The sequence below is a fragment of the Sinohyriopsis cumingii genome, chromosome 18 (assembly GCF_028554795.1).
Source record: "Sinohyriopsis cumingii isolate HCF-2022 chromosome 18, ASM2855479v2, whole genome shotgun sequence".
NCBI lineage: Eukaryota > Metazoa > Mollusca > Bivalvia > Unionida > Unionidae > Sinohyriopsis > Sinohyriopsis cumingii.
This window is the reverse complement of record NC_142978.1, coordinates 63,390,394-63,416,980: the sequence shown is the minus strand read 5'-3', so window position 1 is coordinate 63,416,980 and position 26,587 is coordinate 63,390,394. Positions and strand designations below refer to the sequence as shown.

At 37.1% G+C, this 26,587-nt stretch overlaps 1 protein-coding gene across 2 annotated transcripts in view; it reads left to right on the top strand.

Moving 5' to 3' along the window:
• The window catches only part of LOC149776785 (uncharacterized protein C22orf15-like), a 150,336-nt gene that overhangs the window by 53,338 nt on the left and 70,411 nt on the right, over nucleotides 1-26,587 (top strand). The gene's annotated exons all lie outside the window — the stretch shown is intronic.

Sequence of the window (26,587 nt, the reverse complement as noted above, 5' to 3'; positions counted from 1 at the left end):
ATGTGAAAAGTTCTGCTATATAGGCAGCACCATTAGTCAAATTGGACGACATAACAAACAGACTATAATATATCGATGCAAACCGAACGCCATTTTCAGCACATGATAGGCTATACATGGGGGCCAGAATTAATGGTGGAGGAAGAACCCGGGAAAACCCCGAAAAGAACCACTGACCCACGAGCAGCTACCGGCAAGCTTTCTCACATATTCACATTGGCCAAGCCCTAGACTCGAACCCACACAGACAGAGGTAAGATGGCAGTGATCCGTGACGGAGAGCGATTTAAACTACTAGGTCACTCGGGGCCCCTCCGTTTGGAGTGAGCGTCACACACTCATCTAATGACGAACTTGGGAGGATGTATAAGAAGGGTTATACAATAAAGTTCCTTAAAAACAAAACTAAAGTCTCTGTCGCTTCTATAACTTCCATATTATCTCCTTATTAACAAAGTAAAACCACTATTTCCTCATAACTTCCGTACCTCCGTTTGGAGGGACTAGCACCCATTCGTCTATTGATCACGCATGGTAGGATGTATAAAACGGGGTACACAATATTATTTTAATCCTTTATTATCAAAACTAACTTCTATGTCTCCACTATACCTTCCTTATTATCCCCTTATAAACAAAGCAAAATTCATACCTTCTTTCAATTTCCCTCCCATACCCTCCTAATTTAAACAAAACTACCATCCTATTCACTTATTTAGTGGCCAGTGTAAGAAGCAAAAGAAGGGGTAAAAATAAATAGAATTTAAATCCCTTACAAATAAACCAACCATCCCTGATACTGCATGATCACCTTATAAAAAAAGTAAAACATTCACTCCCGCTATAACTTTTATACCTGCATTTGGAGGGTCAGCGCCCTCTCATCTACGAAGAAGTGTGCGTATGATGTAAAATAGAATTCCCTTCTAACTAAAACTATCTTCCTTAACCTCTTACCACCCTATGATCCCCTTACTAAATAAAGCAAAAATATATCATCCTTCTATAAAATCCCTACCTTCTGCTCTATCATATGTTAAACAGAACTACAAACCCATTCACTCATTTAGTGACCACACAGGGTAGGATTTAAGCGAATTGTTTTTTAATATACAACCTTAATCCTTTAGAAATAATAATACCTTTCATAACCTCTTGCCACTTATAATCCCCATTATAAATAAAATAAACAAATCCATACTCACTTCTATAATGTCCATACCATTCCCATCCTTACCTTGAAAAATACCACCCCCTTTTCTATTCTTATAACCCGACGTGTTACGACTGCATGGTCTTACACTATGCAACAGAAAGAAGCAAAGCCAATACGTTTTGTAAACTTTAACAAATGACTTAATTCTCTTAGTTATGTAATGAAAATTCAGAGGAACTTTCAGTATAGCTAAATCATAAATTAATAATCAAAGTCATGTCACATGTCTAAAAGAATAAAGTGTTCCTAACGAATTCCAGGTCATGAATGTGCTGATGTACCAATAACATTGAGTGTGCTGAAGTGTAAACAGTCTTGATGTATCACCACGGGATTGTCCAGATCGGCTTTGAATGAATTCACAACAATCTCCAAAGTAATATTTTAGTTCAAATTCAATGAGCACTTTGCAATTCCACGTAATAATTTTAAATAAACTATTTCTCTCAAACTGAATCTGAACACAGCATTAAATACTTCTGCATACTGAAAATAAAATAAGATCAGTAATACAATAGCAATTATGAATAATAATAATTATCCAATTCTCACTTTAAATGAATCTCCACGACCTATCACGACTGTATGTCTCAAAGCATCAATGTGACTTATTTCATGATACCTGAAAATTTTTATTCCGAAAATGACCAAAACTTTAAATTTGTTACCGTTGAATTCTGACCTTTCAGCAAATTACCTAAATCACCCATATAACAAGAATTTGCAAACTTATTTCTGCTACCAATGTGTGCTCTGTGAACGAACTGCTGCTACTCTATTCATCTGCGTCCCCGTACACTCTGCATTTCCTCTTTCGCATCACATAAAGTAAGAAGGATCCAGTCATTGATCAGTTATATCGCCTTTGCACAAATCAGTTAAAATAGATGTCTCTGTTCGAATCCTTCAGACAACCACAAGTAGTTAGAATTATGGGAAGGAATATGGGGGGGGGGTATATTTTTGTACACGCCTGCAGGTGTCATTAATTTTATATAACGCCGATTTGTTAATATGATCATCTGATTTTTTTGTCAGTTTTGATTTGGTTTGAATCGTGTCTGTATTGCCAGTTGTGTATTGCGTTTGTTGGAGATTGACGACGTCACACTTCAAAACGTTTCAACGATTGTTGCTTCAGGATTGTTTTTCTCCAGTTAATTTTATTTGAATTGTGTTCCATTGATAAAAAGGAAACATGACTCGTGGTTGTGCTGTGAAAGGTTGCTTGGATTCCGCGAAAATTTTTCATGTCTGTGTACTGTTACTATTTCAGAACAACGTGCGTTAGATTTTGTTTTGGTTTTAATTCGGGAATTTCGGGAGTGCTGTTTTGATGAGAAAAGTAAGTTTTAGTATTTATATTTAAACTATATTAATTAAACAAATCAGCTGTATGTGTTTTTGTAATATGTAATTTGTAATATGTCATTTGTAATATGTAATATATTATTTGCAATTTGTAATATATAATATGTAATATGTAATTTGTAATATGTAATGTGTAATATGTAATATGTAATATATAATTTGTAATGTGTAATATGTAATTTGTAATTTGTAATATGTAATATATAATATATAGTATGTAATATGTAATTTGTAATACGTAACATATAATTTGTAATTTGTAATTTGTAATATGTAATATGTAGTATGTAGTATGTAATTTGTTATTTGTAATTATAGGTTACTGCATTTGTATGGGAAAATATGAACGAGTTTTGGGATCGAATACTGCACGAACTCGTGAGTGCAGTATATCCTTCCGACAAAACGAGTTCATATTTTCCCATACAAATGCAGTAACCTTTTTATTATATGCTCATTTTTTTATTCTACCTAAGCTTTAATTATATAAACAAAATACACTACAAGAAACAACGTAAATGAATGAATGCCGTATTCCAAACTAAATACACAAGCGCAGATTTGTCATTACACAATGACATCATTATTAATGCGCACATAACTCCGCCCAGATAAATATGAACTTAGTCGCGCGCTCGACATAACTTTCGAAAGAAAATGGCGTGTCTAGTTAAAATTGAAATTTGCAGTCATATTGTGAATGAATGCGCATTGCAACAACTTTTCCATTTGATCTGGAATGAATATATTTTGGTATTTTGTTTCGATTCGACGAAAGTTTGTGATTTTGGACTGGATTCATCTGTGCAAATTATACATGAAATACATCGGATTGAAGTGGCGCGGGAGAAGCGTGTTTACGTCTGCAAATGTGTTTCTGTTTCTGTCACTGAATGTTTGAAATCATAACGTGGGAAAAATGAAGTCTTTCAATTGCAATTATCAAAAAGACGCTATGGAACTTAACGCTTATTTCATTTTGAGTGCAATAAGGAGGATGCAATTGCACTTATCATCGAAATTACAGCACAATTTCGAAATGCGTAATCCAGATTGAAAACCTATGACATGACTCATGCAATTCGGATTTGCAGAATTAAGAATAAGAAAAAACATTTTGAGGAAATTCAGGATGTAAAACTGTAAGTATATTTTATTTTGCCATTCTTATCACCAGATAAAGAAAACAGTATATGCCTTGTCACTTGTATGTTATTTGTAAGGACCTAATCTTCCATCTTTTATATAATGTAGCTAGCCTAAATCCGTAACATTGTATCAACGCGGAATGTGCCAAAACAGCTGGGGTTTTTTTGCAGTCCACGAAACATGTTTTAGTTCATTCAGAAACAAATTTAAACAACCACAACGTAAAGAGCCTCTTACGCGAGTGTATATGATTTGTTTACAAATCAAAAGTGCTGGCGTCTGCGTCATTGTTTGTTTACAATAGAAAGTAGTTCCTTTATTCACGTGAATAATATATGTGTATTGTCGCGCGCGTTCAATATCGGGGAATATTGATCGATTCTGACAATGTAAAGTTAACGGGGAAGAAAATGAGCATATAATAATATGTAATATGTAATTTGTAATTTGTAATCAGTAATTTGTAATATGTAATATGTAATTTGTATAAGTAATATGTAATATATAATTTGTAATTTGTAATATTAACATGTATGTAATTTGTAATATGTAATTTGTAATTTGTAATATGTAATTTGTAATATGTAATATGTAATATTTAATTTGTAATACGAGTCTTCACTTCGATTAATGGGCCAAATGTGGAAATGATAGACATGTATAAAATGGTGCTTGATTGTCTTGTGGGAATGATAGAATTTAAATTCCAGAAAGTACCAACTCATGGCATTAAATTGCAGGAAAATCGTTGGCGGCAAGGGCTCTTCCCCATGCCCCGGTGGGAGAGCAACTCTCAACCTAAACAAAAACACAACATCAAATATTTTTGCACACAGATATTAAAACAATACTAGGAAATATGAACTAGGAATCATAATGATTGCTCTACCCTTTACATGTATACTTCGCCAGAACTCTATTACGACTCTAAGTCGCAATTCGTCCCTACGCAGCACAATCCACATGACTTAAATGTCCCAAATATAGTCCATGCAGCGAAATCAGCTCACTATACTGCTAAGATCATGGAAAGTTCCAGCTGCAAAGATACAGAATTTGAGCGGAAACCATTAGCAGCATTTGAACATGTCTCTATGGATTTCGTACGTACACTCCTGATGAAGAGTGCACCAAAGTCATGTGAACTTGATCCAATTCAAACATTACTGTCGCTTGAGTGCTTAGATCCAGTGTTGCCTTCACTAACTGATGTTATTAATACCTCTCTCTCATCCGAGGAATTCCCATCATTATTCAAAACTGCCGTTGTAAAGCCTCGGCTGAAGAAATCAACACTAGACGAATAACGATTTAAAGAACTACCGCCCAGTTTCTAATCTCCCATACATATAAAAATCTTAGAAAAGGTTGCTCTATCCCAGCTTGTATCTCATCTGAATTCAAACAGTCTTTTTAGCAATGTACAATCTGCATATCGCCCTTGCAACAGTGCTGAAACTACTCTTCTAAAAGTAGTTAATGACATTCTCTCTGCGTTGGATAGTGGAAAGATTACAGTCAACACCCTCCTTGATTTGTCTGCATCATTTGACACAATAGACCATGATATATTACTTCACCGTCTCCAGCATGTATTTGGCATTCATGATACAGCCTTACTGTGGCTCAAGTCCTACTTGGTCAACAGGACATAAATTGTATCTGCAAATGGAATACACTCCAGCCCAGTTGATGTGTGGTGTTCCACAGGGGTCTCTTCTTGGACCTGTTCTCTTCATTCTGTATATTCAGTCGCTCTCAAGTGTCATAGATTCTTTAAAAAAAAAATCACCAGTTAACATCCCAGGGAATAAACAAACATACTGGTGCACATATTAGGAAAATGTTACATTCTCAAGTACGTTTATAAGTTGAGTCCAACTACAAACTGCACAGATCCAGATCTGCCGTCGCATAATGTGACGGCATATCTGGGTCTGTGTAGTTTGTTAGGATTAGTCAGTAGTACAAACAACATAGACCTTGATCTGCACGCGCATTATGCCACGGCAGATCAGGATCTTTGTTTTTTTTTCAGACTGACTCAACTTATAAACTAGTACATACAGTTGTATAGTGCAAAACAAGATTTTAGATTTAACATTATAATAAACAGTGACCATTTTATATAATATCATTTGTGGAACAATGGGGAAGTTTAGTTTGACCTGTACCAGATTCAAGAAGGTGTTGCTGATCACTATTGGGCACAACGAACACAGATAATTGCATGAATCAAATGCAATTTACAGAAAGATGGTGAAGATAGAATTGGTAATCTTTGTTTGCACACCTTTAGCTTGAACTCCTAGCCAGTAAACCGTACAGAGATAATAAACCAGGCTGACAAATTACAGCTAATACAAACAAAATATTCCGCTATAATGGAAAAAATATACATGACCTTTGTATGATTGCTAAACGAGACACATTTTATCAACACTATTGACCTTCAGTGTATAGATAACAACGTTTTACCTTCATAAGATGTTGACCAGGTAGACCATCTTAACAACGTAGGTATTTACTCTTTGGATAAGGAGCTAATGGATGATAAACTATTTGTTTACAAGACACAGCCATCTTTTACGGTCCAAAGCAGAGGGATAATTAAAAGAAATAATACAGTTTTAAAACTAGTACAATATAATATAGTTGGAAACTATTGCAGACATACAAAGTTTGAAACAGAGTCTAATTGACAATGAAACATTATGAAGGGCCAGATCGCACAGATTCATAAACTCCAGGGAGAAACCGAGGGCTGATACTGTGTGCATTGGGTGTGTTTGAGTCTCCTTGGATTACACAGGGTCCCGCCCGTTAGTAATAGCAATATTTATAGAGAGAAATTAATTTTAGAGTTCATTATCATATAAAACTTGTTTAAAGGTTTATTTCAAAATGCCTTGTTCACAGGGGGGCAGTTTATAGTGATATCTAGCGCTGATGTATCATGTCGCAGACATGTAGCATGATGTCCCACCAAGTCACATTATCCTGACACCAGGCCGACCGGTCCTAACACTAACCTCTTAATGCTGAACGCCAAACGAGAGAGATCGAGATCAGGTCTCTCTTCTGTATTCTGCTGTATTTTATAATCAGTAAAATTATGCCACAGTTTCTTTTATTTTTTCAGATAATCCATAAATACACCAAATATATACATCTGTCCAAATATACACATACCATGGTAATTATTTTATTATATCGCCAACAAATAGTCACACAAGTTTATTTTTGTAGCTAAATTAAGGGGATTTTGAAAAACTAATCAAATGTCAATTTCATACACTCTGTAGGATTTTCAACCAGTCTGTGTATTGTCAAGAGTGGCTTTCAAACTCTCTAGCGTGACCTGAAATGAGAGTATATTAATACTGATACGGTGTTTCGCGTTTAACTCATGACTACATTTTGACTCAATAAAATATCTAAATATATGGTTGCTTCGAATCCATGCGGAACACCGCAACATTTTCTGCGGTCAACATGCTCATCTCTTCATGCTTTCAACGGAGGAAAAACAGAAATAATGGAGTTTTGTTCTTATTTAAAACAAAAATAAGTCCTCATACCAAGTGTTAAGGACTTTGTATTGATCTAATCGAGACGATATTAAATAGTATTGGAAGAGAATTCGTACCCTTGCAATCAGTTTCTAAAGTTTGTACGCCATCCACTGTGATGACAAATCAGGCGGTACCGGGTACTACCAAAATTGATATTACTAAGGTAGCCTAAACAGCGTTTCGATTTAGCTAATTCTATTTGAACACTCTGAAATGTAAATATTTCTGTATATTCTTCCACTCGAAAGTCCTACTTCTGTTTAAAGAATAAATAACACTGATTTGTTTCGAGGAGCATATTTACAATGCAACATTTCTTCATTCAGAGTTTACGAAAGGCTCGTTAAAAGATCAAACACGCGGAGAAAGAAATGGTCTTCAATATCTGAGATTATATAACAAGTGTGGGCATGTTTCAGTCATCAAATATACAAGCTCTAAAAACTCAGTGTCAGTGACAATTTTGTCTAAGATACCTCTTATATGTACACTTAAAATTTGTGCACGAAAGCTTTGTAAATATTGACCATCTTACATTATGCTACATGTATACAAGAAAAGGTGCCTGTGATAAACTCTGGTGTTATAAAATATAAGTAGTTTCTGGCTCATTTAAACATAATTTTCACACTTCTCAACATTAAATATTCAATTTCAGTATGTATGTATATATATATATATATATATATATATATATATATATATATATATATATATATATATATATATATATATATATATATATATCAGTGGTCAACAAAATGGGATATATATTTAATACATACATGAAGACATAAAGGACTTGTAGGGTTGCTAGGCACAATAAATAACTGTAAAAATGTTTTAATATCACGTTTAGTGAGTTTTGTCTTATTAATATATTGTTAATTTGGGTAACTGGTTGGCACTTACTTCGTACGAGGTTGTCAGTGTTGGTCCAAATCAGTCTTTCTGGTCGTTGTGTTTTGGTCTCTTTTATATCCTCTAACACTATTTAGCTTAATATATTCGTTTTCTGGGATAAAGAGTTAAGTTCTGATGTGAATATCTTCACATCAAGTGCCCAAATATAGATTAACTCCACTGCCAAGGTATTTGTGTAAGTGCGAATCACAATTCACCCGCCATAATACTTTTGAGCGTTTGTAAGGTGTTGTTAAGTGTCAATCGATATACTCGTGTGTTTCCCTCACGCACTTACGACCAAGGTTTTTCCCATCAATCTCTGCGTAAGACCAGTGGGTCTCAAGGGTATAAATACCAGTCGTGTGCCGTATTCTAGCAGACGCATTACGATCGGCAGAGAGACTATCTATGTGAAATAAGAGGACAGTGAAATGGAGCTAATACGACCGCGGTATGCTTACTATAGAGATCACATTATACCAATATAAACCATTACAGACGATATAATATTCCAAATGATATGAAATAAACCTACAATATATTCTGCAATGTTGAAGATTGATCCCCCACCCCCGTAGACTTAACAGAGCTATTCTACAACAGCGTTGGTTTAACCGATGGCCTACATCTATATTGACTCGAGTGATAAAATAATAATCTATTCTACTACTATATAATTGTTGCATATGGAAATTCAGCTAGATACGTATGTTAAAACATCAGTACTGCTGCCATGGTAAATGACTAAACATATATAGAAGAGAGCATTCATTATACTATCCCTACAGGGAGTATTCATTATTTCCATATTACATTAAAGTGACATTTAGTTGGCTATAAAGAAGAAAAACGATTCAAAATTTATATTTCAAAGTAGTAGTGCATTCTGGACCATAATAATACTAAACTCACTGGGAAACACATTCGAGTGGTACCGTTTTTCGTGTTCTACGATTCAATTCGTTTTGGGTTGTACTCTTTCCCAAGAAATACTTTATTTGTTTGCAGTGATTGTTTTATTATGTACGTTCTTAACTTTGCTCTGAGCCACACATTTATGTAATTAAAGAATTTTAGGTATTATCTGCTCGCTTGGACCTATTTCAGAGTTCTAACTTCATTCTTGATCCGTTCATGCATATGGTACCGTTAATATTTACCATTATTAGCGTTTATTAAATCGTTGAAACTTAAATAGCTTTCCTGTCTTGTGATTAAAATCCCAAGCTGACATCTAGTAAAAGCTGACCTTGTGCAGACCTAAAGCTCGGGACGCTACAATTTTTGGTGGCAGCGGTGTGGATCGATGATCAGTGCTTGCAGTATCTTTATTAAGTGCACCATCAGACCTTAATTCAGGATGTCATCAAGGGAATCATCACCTGCTGGTCGGGATCCTGCCGGTGGAATGTGTCTCCCACCTTCCCGAGAAATGATCCCAGCATCACCCAGTGGGGAAGTCTTAATTCGTCATCAAAGTCCTAGCGACCCAGATCGGGAGGTGGTTAACGAAGTTGATTATGAAACTTCAAGTGAGGATGATGTCTTGTCAGCCGTAAGAGAGGAGTTAACTTGTTTACGTCAGGAGGTGGAAGAGCTTCGCAGAAAAGAACAAGAGAGGCAGCGTTGTACCACTTATGATCACGGTGAGGGAGATAGTTCCAGATGTACCAGTTATAGACAAGAACAGTATTCTTCTCCGTGTGAAAATGTCAATAGTAACTTTCAGAACAATATGAGACGATCACCAATGGAGGTGCGTGGTCGTGTATTCAGGCATAGAGGAGAGGATGAAGCTCACATTCTTGCTGCCTTCTATCCCCGTGGTCGACAGCCTGCTACATATGATGGCACTTCCAGCTGGAGGGATTACCATGTGCACTTCGAGATGGTTAGTCAATTGAACTGGTGGGATGATAAAAACAAAGCCCTCGAATTAGCAGTCAGTCTGAGGGGAAGTGCTCAGAGTGTTTTGAGCGACCTTAGTCATGAACAGAGAAGGAATTACCATGATTTGGTTACTGCCCTTGCTGCACGCTTCGAACCTGATAACCAGTCAGAGCTCTACAGACAAGAAATGAAACACCGTCAACATAAGCGAGGGGAGTCACTGAACGTGCTAGCACAAGAGGTGAAACGCTTAGTGAACAAGGCATATCGAGCAGCACCGATAGGAGTTAGGGAGTAGTTGACCCGGGATTGGTTTCTAGATCCCCTTAATGATCCAGATATAGAGTGGGCAGTGCATCAGGGAAAACCAAAGTCCATGGATGACGCAGCTCATCTGGCTTTGGAGTTCGAGTCCTTCCGATCCGGACGGAACGTGAAACTTGGGGTGAGGCCTCACACAATGAGGATGCAGGATACTGAACCGGGAAGATCCAGTTTTGTCACCAGCTCAGGGCCCAGAGTTGGTGAGGTATGGGAAGTTGGAAAGCTTCTGAAGGATATTTCTGGCAGGCTGGATGCCTTGGAGAAAGCACGTGTGAGTGCTTCTAGCCAACACAGTAACTACCAAATCGATAACAGAAATAACAACACACGTCGAGGAGCCCACCAGCGAAAAGGAAAATGTCATTACTGTCATCAGGAAGGCCACTGGAAGAATGAGTGCCCTCTACGTAATAAGAAAGGTGCACAGACCGATTCCAGGAATGGACCAAGTTCTCATCGGGAAAACAATAGAACTGATTCCACTTCATACGAATTCCAGGGAAACGTGAATTAGCTGAAGTACCGGCCCAAGCTTCAGCTGGTGCCAATGAAGGGCCAACATCTAGGATAAGAGATATATGTTCCCAACATTCAAATAATGGTCTTTATATTGAAGCTGAAATTTTTGGTGTTCAACTTTTATGTTTGTTGGATACTGGATCTACTCTTTCTGTGTTGCATCCAAACCAGTATCTAGCTATTTCAGAAGAAATTCGACCATCTATCGATAGTAAGAGTTTTCAACTCAAAATGGCAGACGGGGGTTTAATTCCCATACAAGGTTATGTCACCTTCCCTATTAAAATCAATGGAAAAGTGTTCAGCATAGACTTGTCATTGCTGATATTCAAACACCCATCGTGTTGGGTTATGACTTTCTCTTTGAATATGAATGCAAAATTGATGTAGCTGAAAGTAAACTATTTATAGGCGGAAATTCAGTGCAGTGTTTGCTTGAAAGTGATTTACCAAGAGTGTGCAGAATTACCATCATGGAGAGTGTTGTTGTTCCAGCTGGTACAGAGATGATTGTTCAAGCAAGAATTGATGGTAAACTTGGATATTCCACGATGGCAGTTGTTGAAGCTGACAACTCCAAACTTTCAGAAAAGGGTGTTGTAGTTGCAAGATCTGTAGTGGATCCCAGTTCTGGAAAAGTGCCATTACGTGTAGTAAATATTTCTGATCAGCCATGCAGAATTTATTGATGTACAAATGTAGCCTCTTGTTCCATGATTGACAAGATTGTAACATTAGATCCTATACAAGAGTCCTTGACAACTGAACCCAGTAACCCTGATGTTAGCGCTGGAGACGATTTCAACATTCCCATTCCAGAATACTTAACAGAGTTGTGGGCGAGCTGCAAAGAAAATCTAACCACGTATCAGCAAAAAGAAGTGCGCAGACTTCTGTGTGATCATGTTAGAGTTTTTGCAAAAACAAAGGAAGAGCTAGGAAGAACAGATCTAGTACAGCATAAGATTGATACAGAGAATGCTATGCCTGTAAAATTACCCCCAAGGAGACTACCACTCTCCAAACAAGATATTGTCGAAGCCGAAGTGTAGAAGATGTTGCGTCAGGGTATAGTTAAGCCATCTAAGAGTCCTTGGAGTGCTCCAATTGTATTGGTAGAACGCAAGGACAAGTCACCTCGCCTTTGTGTCGACTATCGCCGTTTAAATAGCTTGACTCGCAAAGACTCTTTTCCTCTGCCGAGAATTGATGACTCTCTGGACGCACTTAGAGGATCTATTTGGTTCTCAACCCTTGATCTTGCCAGTGCATTCAATCAAGTTGAAGTGGTTCCAAAAGACCGAGAAAAGTCTGCCTTTTCCACACAATGTGGACTTTATGAATTTAAAGTTATGAGCTTTAGACTGTGTAATGCCCCAGCTACGTTTGAGAGACTTATGGAACTTGTCCTTCATGGTCTTCACTGGAAAATCTGCTTGATTTACTTAGATGATGTGATTGTGACTGGGAAATCTTTTGATGAACATATCAAAAATTTGAAAGAGGTACTCTTTCGTATCGAAAAAGCTGGCCTTAAAGTTTCTCCCAATAAATGCTGTTTCTTTAGGAAAGAGGTGACATTCCTTGGACATATAGTTTCCGACAAAGGAATTTCTACAGACCCAAAGAAAACTGAGGCAGTCAAAAACTGGCCCCAACCTAAAAATGTACGCGAAGTTCGTAGTTTTCTGGGTCTGTGCTCCTATTACAGAAGGGTTGTCAAAGATTTGGCATCAGCTGCAAAACCACTTCATAAACTCACAGAAAATCAAGTACAGTTTTGTTGGACTGAAGAGTGTCAAACCGCATTTGAACAGTTAAAGATATCACTTACATCTGCACCAATTCTATGTTATCCATCTTCCAGGCAACAGTCTATCCTTGATACAGATGCTAGCGGATGCGGCATCGGTGCTGTTTTGGCCCAAGTTCATGACGGAAGAGAGCAAGTAGTAGCATATTTTAGTAGAGTTCTCAGTAAAGCGGAAAGAAACTATTGCGTTATCCGTAGAGAACTGCTTGCAGTCACTGAATCTGTGAAACACTTTCATCATTATGTATATGGAGTTCCCTTTACTGTGAGAACTGATCATGGTGTTTTAACTTGGCTGTTAAGATTTAAAAACATTGAGGGACAAATGGCTCGTTGGATTGAAATTTTCAATGCATATGACTTCAAAATCATTCACCGTCCTGGCAAACAGCATCAAAATGCTGATAGTTTGTCAAGAAGACCACGTGAGACGTGTAATTATTGTGAAAGACAAGAACTGAAAGATTCTTGTTGTAATCCTAACGAGGACCATCCAGAAGCTGATAAATTTCAGTGCGTGTAACTACAAGAAATCAGTTCAACACCAAAGAAAATAAACAGGAATTCTCAATTAAAAATGTTGCGCAGCCGCAATCGTTTTGTGAAATACAGGAGACGACTAGAAATTTTCTTGGCAACGATTGGTATAATAAAATATCCAAAGAAGAAATCAAAGCTGCTCAAGCTCAAAATGAGTCTCTGTCCGCTTTGCATGGTTGGAAAACTGTAAACAAGCGTCCTCTGTGGCCCGAAATTTCAAATCTTTCACAAGAAATGAAAACATATTGGGCTCAGTGGGATCGGATCCTACTGAAAGATGGAATTCTGTATAGGGTATGGTGGGAGGATGTTACAAACAACATTAAACATCAACTACTGGTACCAAAATGTTGGAAGCAGGAGGTTCTAAAAATGTTGCATGAAGATATTACTGCTGGTCATTTAGGAGTGTCCAAAACTGTAAACCGTGTACGCGATAGGTTTTATTGGGTTGGATATAAAGACGATGTTGAAACTTCTGCAGAAGCTGTGGAAAGTGTCAAGCTCGAATTCCACCCACGAAAAAGTCAAGGGACTATTACAACAATACAAGGTCGGTGCTCTACTTGAGCGAGTGGCACTTGACATTCTTGGCCCTTTACCGAAAACTGAAAGTGGAAATCGATTTGTTTTGGTCATAACAGATTACTTCACCCGTTGGGCTGAAGCCTTTCCATTATCTAATATTCAAGCGGAAAATATAGCAGAAACATTTGTATATGAATTTGTTTGTCGCTTCGGAGTGCCTCAGCAGTTACACACTGATCAAGGTCGACAATTCGAATCAACGCTCTTTCAAAACATCTGTAATCTCTTGGACATCCACAAGACCAGAACCACCACTTATCACCCTCAGAGTAATGGGTTAGTTGAACGCTTCAACAGAACATTGACATCTATGCTCACAAAATATGTCTCTAAAAGTAAGGATGATTGGGATCGGCATCTTCCTTTAGCCATGCTTGCGTATCGATCTTCATGTCATGACAGTACAGGAGTTTCTCCCTGCAAAATGATGTTTGCACGAGAGGTGTCTCTACCAGTTGATCTTTTATTTGGTCTAACACCGGAACAATCTGAACAGAATCCACTTGATTATTCGTATACTCTGAAACTAAAGATGAATGTGATACATGATATTGCGCGCAAAAATATGAATAAAGCCGCCGACCGACAGAAACGTAATTATGAACACGACATAGGATTGCAAACCAAATACAGTCCTGGTGATAAGGTCTGGTATTTCAGTGGACGACGAAAACATGGACATGCATCAAAATTACAGAACTATTGGAATGGCCCATGTACTGTCGTTAAGAGATGCTCTGATCTGGTCTATAAGATAAAACTGCCTGGAAAGTCACAAGAACTATATGTACATTTTAATAAACTAAAGCCGTACTATGCTAAAAACATTCAAAGCAATTAATAATATATATATATATATATATATATATATATATATATATATATATATATATATATATATATATATATATATATATATATATATATATATATATATAAAAGTAGGACATGGTTCAGTGCTGAACAGTAAGAATAATGTCTGTTGCTGTTGTTTTTTTTTGTTTTTCTTTTAATTCGAGTATGCCCAAAAGACACTTCTCGGAGGGGACAATTTTTGCAACAGGATTTAATTAACAAATATTATAACGTGAATGTTACACAAATGAATACATGATCAGAGACCCATGTGTCATTCTTTTTCACAGATGTTCTGGTGCAAAGACCCACGTTGTCCGAAGAGATTCTCCACCACGACCCAGAGAGAGCGTCACTGTAGGGATGCTAATGGGCCAGTCAGAAACTGTGGAGTTTGTGGAAAGTCTTTTCCGACCAACAGGACATATATGTTGAAGCAGCGGCTTCGCTAGGGTTGGTGTCACCCAGTGCGGTAAACTCATGGTGTCACCCCTCCAGACTTCCACCATGGATTTCTTCTTCTTAAAATAAGTCCACTGTGCTAGTCATGTATTTAACTATGATCGGTTATCCGCTAATGAAATCCGACTAGACCGAGCAGTGTGTGCTCTGTAAAATTTGCAATTTTTCATTTTGGTGTCACCCCTCTGAGATGGTGTCACCCGGTACGGTCCGCACCCCCCGCACCCCCCCCCCCCAACGACGCCACTGTGTTGAAGCATCATCTTCAAAAGTGTCACCCTGATGGTGGGAGATCTTCATTAATAATTCCGCCATGCCCAAAAGAAGCTACTAAGTCGTGGAAGGAAACGGAAACTGTGACGAGACTTCCGTATCCTTTCCCGCACACCAAAAGCATGCTAGCTGGGAGCCCAAACACTTATCCACAGGGAAGGTCATGCATTCTACTGATTACCTGTGGTACTACTTGAGAAAACTGCTATCCCTCAATTCCGGGAAAGTGGGACAGCTCTCCCTGAATCTGCCGTAGTACCATTTTTCCATCCGGAAGAAAGAGCCACACCAGGTTCACCTCCTCAGTTTGATCTACCCGATTCTGAGATTCCACTACAGACAGCAGACCAGGAAAAATTATTCCCCCTTCCCCCTAGAAGACATGACCGCATGATGCCACTGGGGAGTTGGACTAAACCAATACTACTAGAAGCAGTAGAACCACCAGTAGGGCGTCTGTATGAAAATCTGCACAGTGACCCTCGTGTCTTTTTCGCAGGTGCCCCTTCCTCATACCACACTGGGATTGCGGCTGATTTACTGCGCCCAATGAGGGATCGAGCGCTAGTGTGCCCAAACCGGGAAGTTCGCCATGTCCCGGAGGGAGTGGTAATGATCAGGCGAACTGAAAGGGCTTACCTCCCTACTGGTGAAGTTTATGAACTTAACACCTCATTCCTGCTAGACCCTACATATAGGATACGAATGGAAACTGGCACAATGACTGACTCAGCACCATCCAGACAAACTGTGACACTGCAGTACAGTGTGACATCATTCAATTTAGGCTTTCATGACAAACATATATTCAAGTTCGTGGAAGAACTCATTTTTTTAGAGGGGGGTATTGTGATTAACTCTGGTGTTATAAAATATAAGTAGTGTGTGGTTCATTTAAACATAATTTTCACACTTCTCAACATTAAATATTCAATTTCAGTAATTCATATACGGTATATATATATATATATATATATATATATATATATATATATATATATATATATATATATCAGTGGTCAACAAAATGGGATAGATTTTAATAAGTACATGAAGACATAAAGGACTTGTAGGGTGGCTAGGCACAATAAATAACTGTAAAAATGTTTTAATATCACGTTTAGTGAGTTTTGTCTTATTAATATATTGTTAATTTGAGTAACTGTGGTTGGCACTTACTTCGTACAAGGTTGTCAATGTTGGTCCAAATCAGTCTTTCTGGTCGTTGTGTTTTGGTCTCTTTTATATCCTCTAACACTATTTACCTTAATATATTCGTTTTCTGGGATAAAGAGTTAAGTTCTGATGTGAGTATCTTCACATCAAGTACCCAAATATAGATTAACTCCACTGCCAAAGTATTTGTGCAAGTGCGAATCACAATTCACCCGCCATAATACTTTTGAGCGTTTGTAAGGTGTTGTTAAGTGTCAATCGATATACTCGTGTGTTTCCCTCACGCACTTACGACCAAGGTTTTTCCCATCAATCTCTGCGTAAGACCAGTGGGTCTCAAGGGTATAAATACCAGTCGTGTTCCGTATTCTAGGAGACGCATTACGATCGGCAGAGAGACTATCTATGTGAAATAAGAGGACAGTGAAATAGAGCTAATACGACCGCGGTATGCTTACTATAGAGATCACATTATACCAATATAAACCATTACAGACGATATAATATTCCAAATGATATGAAATAAACCTACAATATATTCTGCAATGTTGAAGATTGATCCCCCCACCCCCGTAGACTTAACAGTGCTATACTACAACAGCGTTGGTTTAACCGATGGCCAACATCTATATTGACTCGTGTGATAAAACAATAATCTATTCTACTGCTATATAATTGTTGCATATGGAAATTCAACTGGATACGTATATTAAAACATCAGTACTGCTGCCACGGTAAATGACTAAACATATATATATATAGAAGGGAGCATTCATTATACTATCCCTAAAGGGAGTATTCATTATTTCCATATTACATTAAAGTGACATTTAGTTGGCTATAAAGAAGAAAAACGATTCAAAATTTATATTTCAAAGTAGTAGTGCATTCTGGACCATAATAATACTAAACTCACTGGGAAACACATTCGAGTGGTACCGTTTTTCGTGTTCTACGATTCAATTCGTTTTGGGTTGTACTCTTTCCCAAGAAATACTTTATTTGTTTGCAGTGATTGTTTTATTATGTACGTTCTTAACTTTGCTCTGAGCCACACATTTATGTAATTAAAGAATTTTAGGTATTATCTACTCGCCTGGATCTATTTCAGAGTTCTTACTTCATTCTTGATCTGTTCATGCATATGGTACCGTTAATATTTACCATTATTAGCGTTTATTAAATCGTTGAAACTTAAATAGCTTTCCTGTCTTGTGATTAAAATCCCAAGTTGACATCGAGTAAAAGCTGACCTTGTGCAGACCTAAAGCTCGGGACGCTACAGTGCCGATTACTTTACCTTTACAAGAAAGGCTACATTTGAGATACATGAAAAGTTTAAAATATTGAATCCACGAATTTAATAATATAACACATGGTATGACAGGTGACAGGTTTAAAATAGAAATGAAGAAAAGTGAATAAATACATAGTGGGGGGTGGATAGTGAAACAAGGAATGGACACTTTCTATAAATTAGGTCGGGATTTTAAAGTGTAGATTTGTACATAATATTGGACTGGACTGAGCAAAGATGTAACTAACATCGTGAAGTTTTTTTATATATAACTTTGATGTGTATAATCTTTCAACAGTCTGTCCTAGTACCATCTCATTACTTTACTATTCTTTATTCTTATCATATCATATTGCGTTAGGTAGACGGGACTTACGACTAGGGTTTCAGCTCCTTTGAGCAGATGTTGAATAAATTACATTATTTTCTTTCAAAGTTATATATAATGGTAACGTACTGAATTTTCATTTTGTGCTTGTAAGCTGGAGTAAAGTGCCTATCTCAAGGAAACACAACGATAAATCACACAGGCTGGTCCCATGATAGGATTAGAAACTCATTTCGGTCGTGAGTCGGTATGCTAACTACAGAGTCACCCCGGCTCCGGTATCGTAATGGAATAAATTCTCTTCATCGGACTTAACCTAAATACTGAAATACTAATCATTGAAGACGTATTAATAATAATAATAATAATAATAATAATAATAATAATAATAAAGTGATTGATGGAAATCTCAGTTGTTAAGACCTTCTTCATTTGTGATGTCCAAAGGGTAAATTCTGAAGATTTTAAGATTGCAGTATGATCTGACGGGGATGTCTCTCCCGTTGAATTAAAAAAAAAGCACAAAAAACCCCAATATCGGATGATCATGCAAAGTACAATGTAATGACAAAAACCCTATGCATTCTGTACATAAGCAGCTCAAGAATCAACATGTGTAACCTTTTGGATGTAAAAAATAGAACAAGGATTTCCCCATAACAGAAGTTCTGTCATCTCATTCATTGTGCGCAGTTTTTAATAGATAACCAGTCATTTCAACATGGACAGAGACCCTCAAATATTTCAATAAGTTCTTTGCAAGGTACGGTATCAATAGCTATTGAAAAGGGGGAGGAGCGACAGCGCCGTAGTCAGGCACACGATACACAAATGTCATGAAGTACCACTTCACTCTTTTGTACGAGACTTTTACGAAGAATTTCATGAAGACAAGTTTGGACACATTTATATGTGATGAGACCGGTTTCATATATATATATATATATATATATATATATATATATATATATATATATATATATATATATATATATATATATATAAATTATATGTAGAAATATCAAGCCGCTTTTGTCCACGTGGGTATGAGTATTTGCTCGGCCAACGTGGGCATGGGAGAAAGCGTGCCAATGGCTTCCCTGGAGTGAGCGCTTCTTCCGGGGTCATTCTGAGTTTTTCTTCCACCAAAACATACTGGCCGCATATAATAATAATAATAATAATAATAATGAGGACTTTGTATAGCGCCCATTCTTTAGAAGCTCTAAGCGCTTTACAACATTAGACAACACCTATAACATAAAAACATATAATGATATGATTACAAAAAGAAACACCAAGAAATTAGAAAACATAAAAAAACATGCCGAGAATATTTAAGGTATGAAACATTATTAGGTCTTTAAGTTTGTTCTTGCAGTCGAAATAAGTGGGTTTTGAGAGCCCTCTTGAATGTGATCATTGTGTCTTTGTGCCTAAGTTCAGTGAGCAATTCATTCAACTTTGCTGGGCCCTGGTATGCAAAAGAACATTGTCCATATGACTTTGTTTTCATAGTGGGAATAATGAGTATACGATTATCAGAAGAGGAGCGTAAGTATCTTGCTGGTGTGTACACATGGGTGAGGTCGGATAGGTATGTTGGACTAGAGTCCGACAGTGAAACGTAGCACAGAGAACAAATTTTGTGTTTGATTCTGGATCGAATGGATAGCCAGTGTAGGGTACAGAGCAGTGGGGAGGTGTGCTCTGATCGTGGTAATCCAAGTATGATTCGAGCAGCTGTGTTTTGAACTTTTTGAAGTTTCTGGAGCAGATATTGAGATGAATCAGACAGAATTGAGTTACAATAATCCAGTCTTGAAAGTACTAATGAACACACAATTGTTTTAGTGGCCTCAACTGAAAGATATTTGCGAATTGAGCTGATGCGTCTCAGCTCAAGATATGCAGCCTTGCACAAAATTCATGACATGTTGGTGCAATGTGAGAGTACTGTCCAGAGTAACACCTACGTTTCGTACTGATTGTGTGAATTTAATGTTGGTGTTGCTGATATTTATTGTTGGAAGTAAAGGATGTGAATGAGAAAGTCTTTGTGTTGTGATCAGAATGGCCTCAGATTTATCATCATTCATCTGCTGCTTGTTACATGTCATCCATGATTTCACATCAGAAATGCACCTCTCTACACCTTGGATGGTAGCATCAACTTCAATTGGGTGGCTTGACTTTTATGTTTGGGTGTCATCAGCGTACAATTGGTGTGACACTGGATGATGATATATGACACTTGAGAGCGAATGAGTGTACAGAATGAAGAGAACAGATCCAAGAACAGACCCCTGTGGAACCCCTTTCGCAGAATAGAAACCGAGTGGGTTCTTGGACTAAATGAATAAGACAAACACAATGTGAGAAAGATGGACATTTATGAAATGAATTAATAAAGAAAAATATATGATGTAAAAATACAATGATTCTCTCAAGCTCTCAACATACGATTGACTCAAATCACTCTACACAACATTCACACATTGAAAATAAACCAAAAATATGAAATCAATATGAAGTACAGATCCAAGAAAACTCATGGAAAGTATTCAAACAGTATTCTACACTACAAGAGAGAGTCACATAATCTCAAATATGAACTCGGATTAAGATTCAAAATAATTTTATGAACACAACTAAGATTCAAAATAATCGTATGAACATAAAAATGCATTTGGAACAAAAAGTAAACCAAACGTATGCTTCTAGACCCCTTGTACAGTCGCAGGATTCCTTGGGTTGACCTACACTCTTATCGGCCGCTCGCACCCTTTATAGATCCACCACATGTACAGTCATACGCATACACGTACAGACATCCTTTTGAATTTGCTACGTCTACGTCCGTGGCACAGCCATACGTACATACATACATGCGTATCGACAGCACGCAGCCTTAAATACTCTGGAAACTCCAAACAGCGCTAAACAACTTTAGACAGCTTCAGACATCTCTAGTAAACTCTAGTCAGCTCTAGTCATAGTCACAATCACAACCACAGTGGAAGTCACAATCACAGCGACAGTCACAATCAGCCCTATGGCTGGAGAACAATGGAGATCGTACACTCCTTGACGTGATCGAAAACGACCAGTCTCGGTTTAGAAATCGATGTTACTTAAATCGATAGGACAGTGAGCAAAAGTCAGGGTAAAATACCCGTGCATATCATGTTATTAATGTCCCTTCGTCGCAAGTAATTTCTGGCGAGGTACATGTTAATACAGTCGCTTACCTGGAAAAATACTTATTCACCCTAGATAACGTTGTACGCATGTACAACGAGAAATAGTCAAATAGTTCTAAGGCAAAGTTATTTGTTTGCCTAATTCTGTGACATGCAACATAGATCAGCTGGGCTGGAGTGTATTCCATTTGCAGATACAATTTGTCTCCTGTTGACCAAGTAGGACTTGGACCACAGTAAGGCTGTATCATGAATGCCAAATACATGCTGGAGACGGTGAAGTAATATATCATGGTCTATTGTGTCAAATGCTGCAGACAAGTCAAGGAGGGTGATGACTGTAATCTTTCCGTTATCCAACGCAGAGGGAATGTCATTAACTACTTTTAGAAGAGTAGTTTCAGTACTGTGGCAAGGGCGATATGCAGATTGTACATTGCTATAAAGACTGTTTGAATTTAGATGAGATACAAGCTGGGATAGAGCAAACTTTTCTAAGATTTTTGATATGAATGGGAGATTAGAAACTGGGCGGTAGTTCTTTAAATCGTTATGGTCTAGTGTTGGTTTCTTCAGCAGAGGCGTTACAATGGCCGTTTTGAAAAATGATGGGAATTCCCCGGATGAGAGAGAGGTATTAATAACATCAGTTAGTGAAGGCAATACTGGATCTAAGCACTCAAGCAGCAGTGATGTTGGAATTGGATCAAGTTCACATGACTTTGGTGCACTCTTCATCAGGATTGTACGTACAAAATCCATAGAGACAGGTTCAAATGCTGCTAATGGTTGCCGCTCAAATTCTGTATCCCAACTGTATGGTGACGACGAATCAATTGAAATATATAACCTATCATCTGATGAAAAATGGAGTTAAACCCACAAAAAACAACGTTTATATGTGTATTCTAATCTTAAATCTCCTGCTGTCTCGGAATTTCCTATTCGCAAAATTCAGGACACAACTGGTTTTGCCAGTTAAGGCAAAAGTAAAATTACATCCCGCACATCTTAATTGTTTATATATAAACACATATTTCAACACAATCAAATAAACACACATTTCAACACAAACACAATGTAACAATTGTGTTATGTGACTCGATTAATTTATAACCTATATAAATATGAAGCTTTCTGTATGCCATGGTTGTTTCTTGTAAGGCTTGATATAATTTGTGTTGAAACAACCACAATTTTCACCCGAAAAGCATATTTCTTAAAGGTTTGCTGTAAAACTTGCTGTAAAACGTGCCAAGTTGTTCCTTAATAACACATTATGAACCATAGATAAGAACCCAGCATTAAAATATATAGCCGTGTATGCAGTCAACATGATTAAAGGATAATTTTGTCAAGAATCATTACTTGCCCACTTCATGTGATAAATGACATTCTCTGTGTCGGAGCACGAACAAGTCTGGATAAAAATATCACCCAACGGTTTTTTTGACCATTATTTGCTATTTATATCACACTAAAGCATCACTAGGATTGTTGTTTATACATTAGGAAGAACTTGATCGGGCTATACTTTTTGAACTTATAAGGTATACGCTTATTGAACCTTTCACATCTACATATATCATAACTACACGGCATGTTGTGTACCATAGCCATACTGAGGTAATCACAACTGTAACTGTAACTTGGTGATCAATTATGCGTCCGACTTAAAACTTTTCAAATACTGGAGATACTTTATTGAAACTTTACCAAGATACGCATCGAAATGAGGAATAATTAAAAATGAAATCAGGTTCATGATTCTAAGGTTAAAAGTCCTGGCAAGGGAAATTAACCGCCCATCCATTACATTGGCTTGTCAGTTACATAATTTGTGACACTCTGGGGATATTTTCATGAGTTTCCTCAGCTATACAATACGATTAGACTCTGTTGGGTACCAAGGTGGGATCTCTAGCTCAGGTATACAATACAATTAGACTGTATTGAGTATCATAGTGAAGTCTCGAGATCAGGTGTACAATAAGATTAGGCTGTGTTGGGTACCACTGTGGGGACTCGAGCTCAGGTTTACAATACGATTAGACAGTGTTGGTACCATGGTGCGGTCTCAAACTCAGGTATGCAATACAACTAGACTCTGTTGGGTACCACGGTGAGGTTCGCTGCTCAGTTATATATAGTACAATTAGTGTTGAGTACCATGGTGGGGTCTCGAGCTCAGGTATACAATACGATTAGACTGTGTTGGACAGCATGGTGGGGTTCGAGATCAGATATACAATACAATTCGACTGTGTTGGGTACCACTGTGGAGACTCGAACTCAGATTTACAATACGATTAGACTGTGTTGGTACCATGGTGCGGTCTCAAGCTCAGGTATGCGATACAACTAGACTCTGTTGGGTACCATGGTGAGGTTCGCTGCTCAGTTATATATAGTACAATTAGTGTTGAGTACCATGGTGGGGTCTCGAGCTCAGGTATACAATACGATTAGACTGTGTTGGGCAGCATGGTGGGGTTCGAGATCAGGTATACAATACAGTTCGACTGTGTTGGGTACCATGGTGAGGTTTGCAACTCAGGTATGCAATACAATTAGACTGTGTCGGGTACCATGGTTTGGTATACAATACCATTAGACTGTGTTGGGTACCATGGTGGGGTCTAGAGCTCAGATAAACAATACGATTAGACTGTTCGATACCACGGTGGGGTTTCGAGCTCAGGTATACAATACAATTAGACTGTTGGGTACCAAAGTGGGGTCTCGAGCTTATGTATACAATACAAAGTGGGGTCTCGAGCTTAGAAGACAAGTCATCATAGCTAGACAATTTGGTTTCGTCACCATATTGAGTGTCACGGCTCTAACATTGTAAATACTGGATTTATTTTATTAAACGTTTGGGCACAGAGGTTGGAAAGGGGAGTAACATTTAAAGTATCTGGTTACCTGCACAAAAGATAAGGTCATTATACAAGATGTAGAAAGCAACTTGAACCATTTAACTGGCACCGCTCTTTGCTGGATTATGGTAGTTAGCAATGACCGATATTGGACCACTTATTTCTTATTTCAAACTTATGTATGTAACCACTAGAGCATTAAACATCAAACTAAAAACAAAATAAAACGAAAGCCTCCACCACCCCTAGAAAACCCAACTAGAACACTCATAACGTTTTGCATTACTGTGCCCTTTAGAGGGTTACAACATTTCTAAATCGCATATAAGTTTGTGTATTTCTATCTCCTATAGTGATGCGATGTTTTTGTATGAAAATTATTTTACGAATAAAAAATACTGAACTACTCTTAGTGAAGTACAAATAAATATAATGTCGTCTGCTACGATTAGTTTGGGTTCTGCGCGATAAACGTTCACAAAATTCTAGAATACTCATCGTCCCCTACTTGTCTATATTTTAAAAACATAACGGTATCAATCTTTGACGCCAGTGAATATAAATTGGGTCAGTATGCCGATGACGCTTTTATTTTTCTTGATGGATCTCAATGTTCTCTTGAAGCAACTATGAATATGTTGCAAGTTTCTTTTCTATTATCTGGACTTAAATGTAACATAACAAAAACAAAATCTATTTGGATTGGAAACAGGAAATTTTCTAATGAAAGAATATGTCCAGAAATAAGCCTAATTTGGTCCTCTTCTAACTTGACCCTCCTTGCATTAGAATTTTCTTCAGATTTACAACAAATGGTGGAAATTAATTATATGAAGAAACTAAGAAAAGTAGAGAGAATAAAACGTGATATACTAGTTTTCCCAGAAATTAGGGAGGACTAAATATGATACACATATTTTCATTCATTAGATATATTAATATAAGATGGGTTAAAAGATTGCTGGAAAAGGAAAATGGAACGTGGCAGAACTTAGTCAATACAACTATACTCAGAAATAAAAAGGATATTTGGAATTTAGGGAGAAGGAAATTAGAAGAATTTAGTAAGTTCATTAAAAACAGTTTTTGGAGAGATGTAATTTTGGCAGTATTTAATTGGCAAGAGGAACCGCAAAGTCCTAATGAGTATCTATTCATGAGTATTTTAAATTTTGTCCCCCCTAAAATGTTCGATCAATACAAATCCTGGACAGAAGCCGGCTTTGAAATTGTGGATGATCTAGTAGATGATCACGGTAATTTAATACTTTTTGATATAATAAAACAAAAGACCAGAAGGGATGATTTTTTGAAATACTTATCCTTAATATCCAAAATTCCAAAAGCATGGAAAGACGCCATAAAAAACATTTAGTACATACTAATTCTGATAAGCAGGAGGATAAAATGGTGAACTTGCAAAAGCAAAATTCATTCAAGTTTGTTTACAAAGATCTTGTAAAAAAATCTAAAAGGCAACACACTGCGAAGCAAGAAACTTGGATGCAAGTGTTTAATAAAAATATAAATAGTGAGGAGTGGTCTGAGATTTATAGCCGGGCGAAATGCTGTACCAAAGATACCAAGTTGATCTCTTTTAACTTTAAATTAATCATATAATAATCGCTACTAATGATTTTCTGAAAAGAATTAACATATTAGATGGCAACAAATGTACTTTCTGTAAGAGTGAAAATGAAAGTATTGAGCATCTCTTTTATGATTGCAGTATTACTTTACAGTTTTGGTACCGTTTAATTGACGTTTTTGCACCTTTTTGCCCAAATATTATAAATTTGTCCAAAAAAGAAACATTCTTAGGAATTGAACAACTGGACAGATTGTATAATTTCCTGCTTATTTTGGCAAAATATTATACTTACAGATTCAATATGAAAAATCCTTCTATTTTTTTCTTTTAAGCAATTAGTTGCATGCATAGGAACATTTAAAAATACACTGCTATAGTAAATAAGAAAGAGAACCAATTTCTTCAAAAATGGACCTCAGTAATGAACATGTAACTTGTATCCGACTTGATGGTAAACAGGAACAAAATACTGTAATATCACAAAAGTCCATGTCACCTATAGTGTGTGCCATATGCATGTGTGCATGCGTGTGTGTGTGTGTGTGTGTTTTCTTTTTCTGCAGATTATTTTTGTTATCCCTAGATTATCTGATAACCAGAAATGTTAGATTGTCAGGTGACCTTGGGAT